The sequence below is a fragment of the Schistocerca piceifrons genome, chromosome 7 (assembly GCF_021461385.2).
Source record: "Schistocerca piceifrons isolate TAMUIC-IGC-003096 chromosome 7, iqSchPice1.1, whole genome shotgun sequence".
In the NCBI taxonomy this organism is placed as follows: Eukaryota; Metazoa; Arthropoda; class Insecta; order Orthoptera; family Acrididae; genus Schistocerca; species Schistocerca piceifrons.
The window spans coordinates 555,227,285-555,236,431 of NC_060144.1; the positions used below are offsets into that span (position 1 = coordinate 555,227,285).

The following is a 9,147-nucleotide window of genomic DNA, read 5'->3' on the forward strand; positions in this document are numbered from 1 at the left end:
CTATAACACTAGCTTGGGGAATGTCAGATATTGCTGTATCACTTTCCGTCGATTACTGCGAAATGTGACCTTTCTCACAGAAAATCACGAAGCTACTCGCACAACTGAGGCGGTACTCCATAGGTACGCAGTTGGATTAGAATTCTCTTCTGAGGCACGGTGTCAAAAACCTATCTAAAAATATGCTATCAATTTGAGATCCCCTGTCGATAGCACCCATTTCTTCATGAGAATAAAGAACTAGTTGTGTTGCACAAGAACGGTATTTTCTGCAATGTGCTTACTTTTCCTGAATGCTGAGCATTTAACCAGTGTATGTATGATAATATGGAATTCATACGACAGCCCCCACAGTGGCTTGCCCAGGGTTGCAATACGTTTGATTCTAAGGGTTTAGCACACGTATTTGGCGTATTATCCTGGTAATACCCAAAACATAAACTATAAATAGACACGAGCCCACAGAAGACAAGTCTATATCCGACCTCTCGGCGGATGCCACAGAAGAGATGGAGGCGAATTACCGTAATACTGCACTCTAAACCTGTATATGAATTAAGGCACAGGGCATGCGTTCTGCCGCTAAAACGCACTATGAACATTAGCTACACGTAGAATGACACTGATAACAGGTTATTACGCTACTACACATTGCTATAGTATCAACCATGGACACATTGCACAGCCCATCCCGTTTCCTAAAACAGGCAGTGCGCAGTTGTACTGCAGTCTCCTGCTACGAATCATAATTTCTGGATAACGGTCATCAGCGGGTGCTGTTGACCGCGAGTACCCACGGTTGTAATAATCCGCTCTAATGTCAAACATCCTACAACTGCCAAGATGAGTAACTTAGTAGATGTCGTCGGTGTAGCGAAGTTGCTCAAGTCACTTACTGAACGCAAAGCATGCTAACCAAATTGTACACGAATCAGGTTCCTTTCAGAGTACGCTGACACAAGAGCCCCATACTTAGCAATCACACACGACCGCTCGCTCGTAGGAAGTTCCGTATCCACAGACTGGTAAGTTGCACAAGTCCCACCAATACCCAAAAAAGGAAGTAATCCATTGAATTGCAGATCCCCATCACCAACGTTGATTTGCAGTAGGATTTTGGAACATATGCTGTGTTCGAACATTATTACTTACCTCGAAGAAAGAGGTTTATTGACAAATGGAACGAATGGTTCAAATGGCTCCGAGCACTATGGGACTTAACATCTGAGGTCATCTGTCCCCTAGAACTTAGAACTACTTAAACCGAACTAACCTAAGGACAGCACACAAATCCATGCCCGAGGCAGGATTCGAACCTGCGACCGTAGCAGTCGCGCGGTTCCGGACTGAAGCGCCTAGAACCGCTCGACCACCGCGGCCGGCTAGTCAGAACGGATTCAGTAAACATCGTTCACGTGAAACACAACTAGCTCTTTATTCTCACGATGTAATGAGTGCTATCGACATGGGGTGTCAAATTGACTTCGTATTTTTAGATTTCCAGAGGGCTTTTAACACCGTTTCTCAGAAAAGACTTCTTGTCAGACCGCATGCCTATGGAGTATCGTCTCAGTTACGCGACAGGATTTGTGATTTGTAGTCAGAAAGGATACAATTCGTGGTATATGACGAAAAATCATCCAGTGAAACTGAAGTGATACCTGCCGTTTTCCAAAGAAGTGTTATAGGCCGTCTGCTGTTCCTGATCTACATACACTATTTAGGAGACAGTCTGAGCAGCCCTCTTAGATTGTTTGCAGATGATGCTGTCATTTGCAGTCTTGTCAACCCATCAAATGACCAAACCAATTGCAAAATGATTTAAACAAGATATAAGCTAGCGCGGAAACTGGCTACTGACTCTAAATAATGAAAACGTGAAATCATCCATGTGAGTGCTAAAGAAATCTGTTAAATTCCGGTTACACGATAAATCACACAAATCTAAAGGCTGTAAATTGAACTAAATACTTAGCGAGTACAGTTACAAATAACTTAAATTGAAACGATCACGTAGATAACGTTGTGGGGAAAGCAAACCAAAGACTGCAAATTATTGGCAGAACACTTACGAAATGCAACAGGTCTACTAAAGAGACTGCTCAACACTACGCTTGTCTTCTGGAGTATTGCTGAGCAGCGTGGGATCCGCATCGGGTAGCAGGGACGGAGCACATCGAAAAAGTTCAAAGAATGGCAGCTCGTTTCGTACTGTCGCGAAACAGGGGAGAGAGTGCCACGGGTATGATACGCGAATCGAAATAGCAATCATTAAAACAAAGGCGTTTTTCGTTGTGGCAGGATCCTCCCACGAAATTTCAGTTTCCAACTCTTTCCTCAGAGTTTGAAAATGTTTTGTTGGTACCCATCTAAATAGGCAGAAATGATTATCATAATCAAATAAGAAAAATCAGAGCTCATACGGAAAGATTTAAATGTTCGTTTTTCCCACACGCCGTTCAAGAGTGGAACGGTAGAAAAATAGCTTGAACGTGGTTCGGTGAACCCTCTGACAGGAACTTAACAGTGAACTGCAGAGTAATCATGTAGATGTGGTTTGGTTTCTCTTGCCCTATTATGGGTAGGAGGCGGCAGAACTCTCCCTGTGCCTTTGACACTAGGTCCAGCTGTTGATACACGTAGCGTGTTGGTGTCGGGTAGTCAAGATCTCGCTAAGATAGTACCCATTCTCATTTCCCGATGAACATCTGCAATCGGAACATGACTTAAAGAAGAAACGTGATTATATTTTAACGTCCGGCAGACGGCGAGGTCGTTAGGTGACAAGAGCACTTTGGTGCGCATATTGGTGGAGAGTAGGAAAGGAGGTCGGCCGTTCACAAAGGATCCAACTACGAATTCGCGTTAAACGGTTAGGAAGCTTTAGCGGACATTACGAAACATCAGCCGAACAGCACAGCAATTTCAGACGTAGTAGTGCATCGAAACACTTCCACAGGTTTAATGTTACAAGTGCAAAGTAACATTATTTTAGAAACAACTCAAACAAGTGAACTCGGTATATGTGATATTTGTTTCGAGGGTGTTAAAATTCCTCTGCACCTCTATATTATGTCGAACTGGCAAGATACTAGCTTATTGCAAACTATGTTACATGTTCTTGCGCAATCGAAAAGTAGGTTTTGCAGACGGTACTCTAGTTGTACACCGCGTCCATTACTGCAGGTCGTGGAGGTGGAGAGAACGATGACGAAGCACCTGTGCCATCTGTTAGCCGCGCTAATTCATTCCCCGGCTGTGTGCCGCATATGTGCTGACACAACAGATAACGCCACTCAAACAAAACAGGCTGGGATTTTCCTCTTTTGGCGCAATCTAAGTCGTAGATAATAATCAAAACTCTTTCAGATATGAGAATACATTCGTGCTTTGTAAAATCCATCGAGAATCAAATATTGTTGTTGTTGTGTTCTTCAGTCCTGAGACTGGTTTGATGCAGCTCTCCATGCTACTCTATCCTGTGCAAGCTGCTTCGGTTCCCAGTACGTGCTGCAGTCTACATCCTTCTGAATCTGCTTAGTGTATTCATCTCTTGGTCTCCCTCTACGATTTTTACCCTCCACACTGCCCTCCAATGCTAAATTTGTGATCTCTTGATGCCTCAGAACATGTCCTACTAACCGATCCCTTCTTCGAGTTAAGTTGTGCCACAAACTCCTCTTCTCCCCAATTCTATTTAATACCTCGAATTAAGTCGGGTGATGCTGAGGGAACTAGATTAGGAAATGAGACACTTGAAGTATTATAGGAGTTTTGCTATTTGGGGAGCAAAATAACTGATGATGGTCGGAGTAGAGGGGATATAAAATGTAGACTGGCAATGTCAAGGAATGAAGAAGAAAAATTTATTAACATCGAGTATAGATTTAAGTGTCAGGAAGTCATTTCTGAAAGTATTTGTATGGAGTGTAGCCATGTATGGAAGTGAAACATGGACGATAAATAGTTTAGACAAGAAGAGAGTAGAAGCTTTCGAAATGTGGTGCTACAGAAGAATGCTGAAGATTAGATGGGTAGATCACATAACTAATGAGGAGGTATTGAGTAGAATTGGGGAGAAGAGGAGTTTGTGGCACAATTTGACTAGAAGAAGGGATCGTTTGGTAGGACATGTTCTGAGACATCGAGGGATCACCAATTTAGTATTGGAGGGCAGAGTGGAGGGTAAAAATCGTAGAGGAAGACCAAGAGATGAATACACTAAGCAGATTCAGAAGGATGTAGGCTGCAGTAGGTACTGGGAGATGAAGAAGCTTGCACAGGATAGAGCAGCATGGAGAGCTGCATCAAGCCAGTCTCAGGACTGAAGACCACAACAACAACAACCTCCTCATTAGTTATGAGATCTAAGGGATTACACATACTACTAACTTAAACTAGAATGATGACGTAGATAATGTTGTGGGTTAAGTGAACCAACGACTGCGCTTTATTTGCACAACATTTAGAAGATGCAACAGGTCTGCTAAAGAGACTACCTACATCACACTTGTCAATCCCCTTCTGCTACACGGTTTGGAATCCGCAGCAGATTAAATTGACGGTGTACGCTGAAAGTGTTCAAAGAATGGTAGCTCGTTTTGCGTTATCGCGAAATAGGAGAGACAGTGTCACGGATATAACAGGCGAGTTGACCTGGAAATCATTAAAACAAAGGCGTTTTTCGTTGCGGCATGATCTTCTCATGAAATTTCAGTCCCCAGCTAAGTTGGTGCTCGCCTACGTAGGGAGAAATGATCATTGTAATGAAGTAAGAGAAATCAGAGCTCGTTTGGAAAGTTTTAAGTATTCGTTTTTCCCGGACACTGTTCGAGAGTGGAACGGCAGAGAGATAGTTTGAAGGTGATTCGATGAATCCTCTGCCAGACACCTAACTGTGAACTGCAGAGTAGTTATGTAGACGTAGCTGTAAACTCAGAAATAGATGACGGAACTGTGGTCATTAATTTGATGATATGTGGAAAAACTGCGATCTACTTAAATTGGAGTGGTCGTACAGATGCATGAGATTACACCTATTTTGATAAATCATTGTGCAAGATCGTTCGGTCACACTAAAATCACAATGTACTGTAATCCAGGTTGAAATGATTTTGCTCACGAATCTAAAATTCCCCGAAATTTGATCAGATCCAACGACAAATGGAAAGGATAATTTCAAGCTGATTACATCTCTTCAAGTCAAAGTTCGAAGACCATAACGCTTGGTATGGGAAAATTTTAATTATTCATAAATATTTAATCTAAGCGCCTTTTTAGATTTCATTAACAATGGAGAAGGAACAACAATTTATTGTAGTCTACGTACCATAGAAGTAATTTTATTGAGATGAGCTCTCCGTTGCGTAAATTAGCTGTTTACTCCTTGTACAGAATTATCTGTGATAATTATATATTGTTAACTTCGTGATTTTGGTAGAATGAGGTTCGTGTTTTTTTCTTATGTTCTGGAAATTCGTAACGTTGGAAGCAACTACAATAGAATTCACGTTGTATCTCGAGTGGGGGAGAAAAGTGAAAATGCAGAATGACTGGAATGTTAGTTTCGTTATCATGAATTGTAGCAAGAGTCTGAAACCGTATTCTGTACGTGAAACACAGTCGCATTTGAGAAAGTATTTTTTAATGGTAAAATGGAAGTATCATAAGCGGACGAACGTTTAGCCATCAACCGATGACAGTTGCCAATATTTCTGCTAAGAATTTGAAATTCTTATATGTCCGCGTGTTAATGAACAAATACTTCTGCTATCAAGAACAAAGACAAATCCTGCAATGTCATAATTTTAGTACATGCGCCCTGCAAAATAAAGTAATAATCGCTTTTGTTTGTTTGGAGTTTCAGAGTAGTGACCTGATTTTTGGCAGAACGGTATTAATGTACTTGTACGCAAGATTTTTAGAGAAGAGTAGCGGCATCCCAGAAGTCTAGCAGCTTCAGAACAAAAGCGAAACTCTCTGGCCAGAGTACACAGCACTGCAGTCGTATGTAAGCTGTCAGAGTACGGCGTGGAAGATACGGGTAAGTATGATGTAAAATCGAGCCCGGAATAAGGTCTAAGGTAAAAACTAAGACTTTTTATGTAATTGTTGATCAAATTGTTTACTCTGATCAAAAAAAAAAAAAAATTTGCCGAATTATGATATAACGATGATTCGAAAACCGAGTTGCTATCGAGCTTTGCGGAAAATCCCAAAATATCGAGACCGCCAGAAAAATGTATACCCACTGTAATAAAGGAAAAGTATTACTTATGTGTTTATTTTACATATAATAATTGATCGCACATGTTGTATAGCCTTTAGTTTAGCACATGGTTACTTTAAATGTTCAAAATGTTCACCGCTGGCGGCTATACGCAATAACAGAACGATGAGCGGTCGCGGCAACTACGTCAGTGGAAACCGCTGCACATGTCGCTGTAATCCACCGGCGAAGTTCCTCCTGCATGCGTTGCTTGTGTCAATAGACGTTATCTTTCACAGATTCCCACAAGTCCATAGGTGTTAGATCTGGCGACCGTGAAGGGAACTCAATGGGCCCTCTTCGTCCAATCCAATGTCCCAGAAAATTGTCATCTAGGAAAGCTCGTACAGCTAGGTGGTAGTGTGGTGGCGCACCGACCTGTTGGTAGAAGACCACATCATCAGCTCCATAAAGCGCACGTATACCCGGCAAAATTGAGGTGCATAACATTTCCAGGTACCTTTTTCCAGTGACAGTAGCATAAAAGAAAAAGGGTCCTGCTAAGCCTCTAGATGATAGTCCACACCACACGTGAACCCCTGGTAGAGAGACTGTTTTATCCACATTAACATGGGGATTTTCCGTCGCCCAGTACAAACTGTTATGCCATTTCACGGTTCCATTAAGTTTAAATTGTGCCTTGTCACTCCACTCTTCTTCGTCACAAATTGTTCCTCATTAATCACCATTTGCTGATGCCCTTCGCAATATTACATTCGGCGATCAGGATCGTCATCATTAATCGCGTGCAGTAATCGTGGAATGTAAACTTTCCACTTTGCAGATTTCAGAATTCTTCGTACATTGGTACTGCTATGAAACTTCCTGGCAGATTAAAACTGTGTGCCGCACCAAGACTCGAACTCGGGACCTTTGCCTTTCTCAGGCAAGTGCTCTACCAACTGAGCTACCCAGGCACGACTCACGCCCCATCCTCACAGCTTCACTTCTGCCAGGCTCTGGCTAAGCCATGTCTCCGCAATATCCTTTCTTTCAGGAGTGCTAGTTCTGCGATGTTCGCAGGAAAGCTTCTGTAAAGTTTCGAAGGTGGGAGACGAAGTACTGGCAGAAGTGAAGCTGTGAGGACGGGGCGTGAGTCGTGCTTGGGTAGCTCAGTTGGTAGAGCACTTGCCCGTGAAAGGCAAAGGTCCCGAGTTCGAGTCTCGGCCTGGCACACAGTTTTAATCTGCCAGGATGTTTCATCTGAGCGCACACTCCGCTGCAGAGTGAAAATCTCATTCTGGACTAGTACTGCTAACCCCCACTTCATGTGCACATTGCGTACCAGACTTTTGTGAAAAATTAACAAACGTTTCCAACACGAGAGCCGTCGAAGCAGGACTTGTAGCTGTATGCTGTCTTCCTGATCTTCCTTTGTGGATATCGCAAATCGTCCTATGCAATTAAAACTTGACAGTGACATGTTTAATTGTTAAGCAGGTTGGTAGTTCTGTTTCAAACTCCCGTCTCCATTGACGTTGCACTTCAACGGCATTATCAAACTTGAAAAACCACTTCACAATACATTTTCGTTACTCGAATGTCAAGCGTGCCCGAACCATTGTGTTTTCTGAATACCGAGATGAAAGTACTAACATCTGTTGAGCCAAAGACCGTACTAAACACACTCATGACTCAAATCGAACAACAATATCGATCTCTCGATAGAACCTGACAAAGGGTGTATTCATTTTTCTGGCGGACTCTGTATAATAATCGATAATTTTGAAGGGAAGTGTGGGTCTGTATTTGAGTTTAGTGCTAAGCTGTAATTGAAAACTGATGCACAAACAGTGTCAGATGTCTAGGTACTTAGAGTAGGCAGTGCGAGTACGTAATAACATTATGTTGCAGTCAGTCTTGGAAACTTTGCACCGAATGTTTACTATCATTACAATAAGACTCAGAGCAGTTATTCTGAAGTATGAACCAATTGTTTCGATGTGTGTACCACATGTTTACTGATCTTAAAAATGATCTTAATTAAAACAAATTCTCACTCACTAAGGAATATAATAGAAGTGTTATTTCTTGAGGTTGTAAGCTAGAACAAAAGGTAGAGAAAGTGTAAGAAGACTGTATGTTTGGATTCAAGTGATGGTGATTCATTGTAACAAAAGGCTAGCGACGACTGTAGTAGCAGACAATATAAGCTAGAGGAGCAGTGCGCGGAAGTTGAATCATCCCTAGAAGACGGATTATTTCAGGTGCAGGTGCGATGTATTGCTGAGCATGAAGATCTAGAAGCCAAACATGCCGAAGGGCTGAAAGAAATTTATCGGAATATAGTGTGGCAGTCTTCTGGAGTCTGGTTCATGTACAGGTAAGTGTGTACCTGTGGAAAGTTCTCTAATTAAGTGTAAGAATTTTTGCAAGTTTGATTTATCAGGAACAGTTCGCCTAATAGATTGTTTTTAAAGACTTTAGAGATGTTTTACTCAGTTATTGGAATGAAAAGAACTAGTCACCGTTTATGTTCATTTAGATCTAAATTTATACTCGATGAACAACTTTTCACTGTTTAGTGGATGTTACTTCTGATGCCACTATACTCTTACACCTCTTTTCCCCGTTGAAGTGTCCGTCGAAGGCGGTGCCGGAAATATACCCAGATATAAAATGAATATTAAGTTTGTTGTAACACATAGAAACAATATTCTCTGAGGGGAGTTACATTACTGGCCATTAAAATTGCTACACCACGAAGATGACGTGCTACAGACGCGAAATTTAACCGACAGGAAGAAGATGTGTGCAAATGTTTAGCTTTTCAGCATTCTCACAAAGTTGGCGCCGGTGGCGGCACCTACAACGTGCTGCCATGAGGAAAGTTTCCAACCGATTTCTCATACACAAACAGCAGCTCAACCGGCGTTGCC

General features: G+C 42.0%; 1 non-coding gene across 1 annotated transcript; it reads left to right on the top strand.

Moving 5' to 3' along the window:
- The first annotated feature begins 7,368 nt into the window (after positions 1-7,368).
- On the top strand, positions 7,369-7,443 carry Trnas-uga. Its single transcript has one exon. It is a non-coding gene; the product is annotated as a tRNA-Ser (tRNA).
- The last annotated feature ends 1,704 nt before the right edge of the window (positions 7,444-9,147 follow it).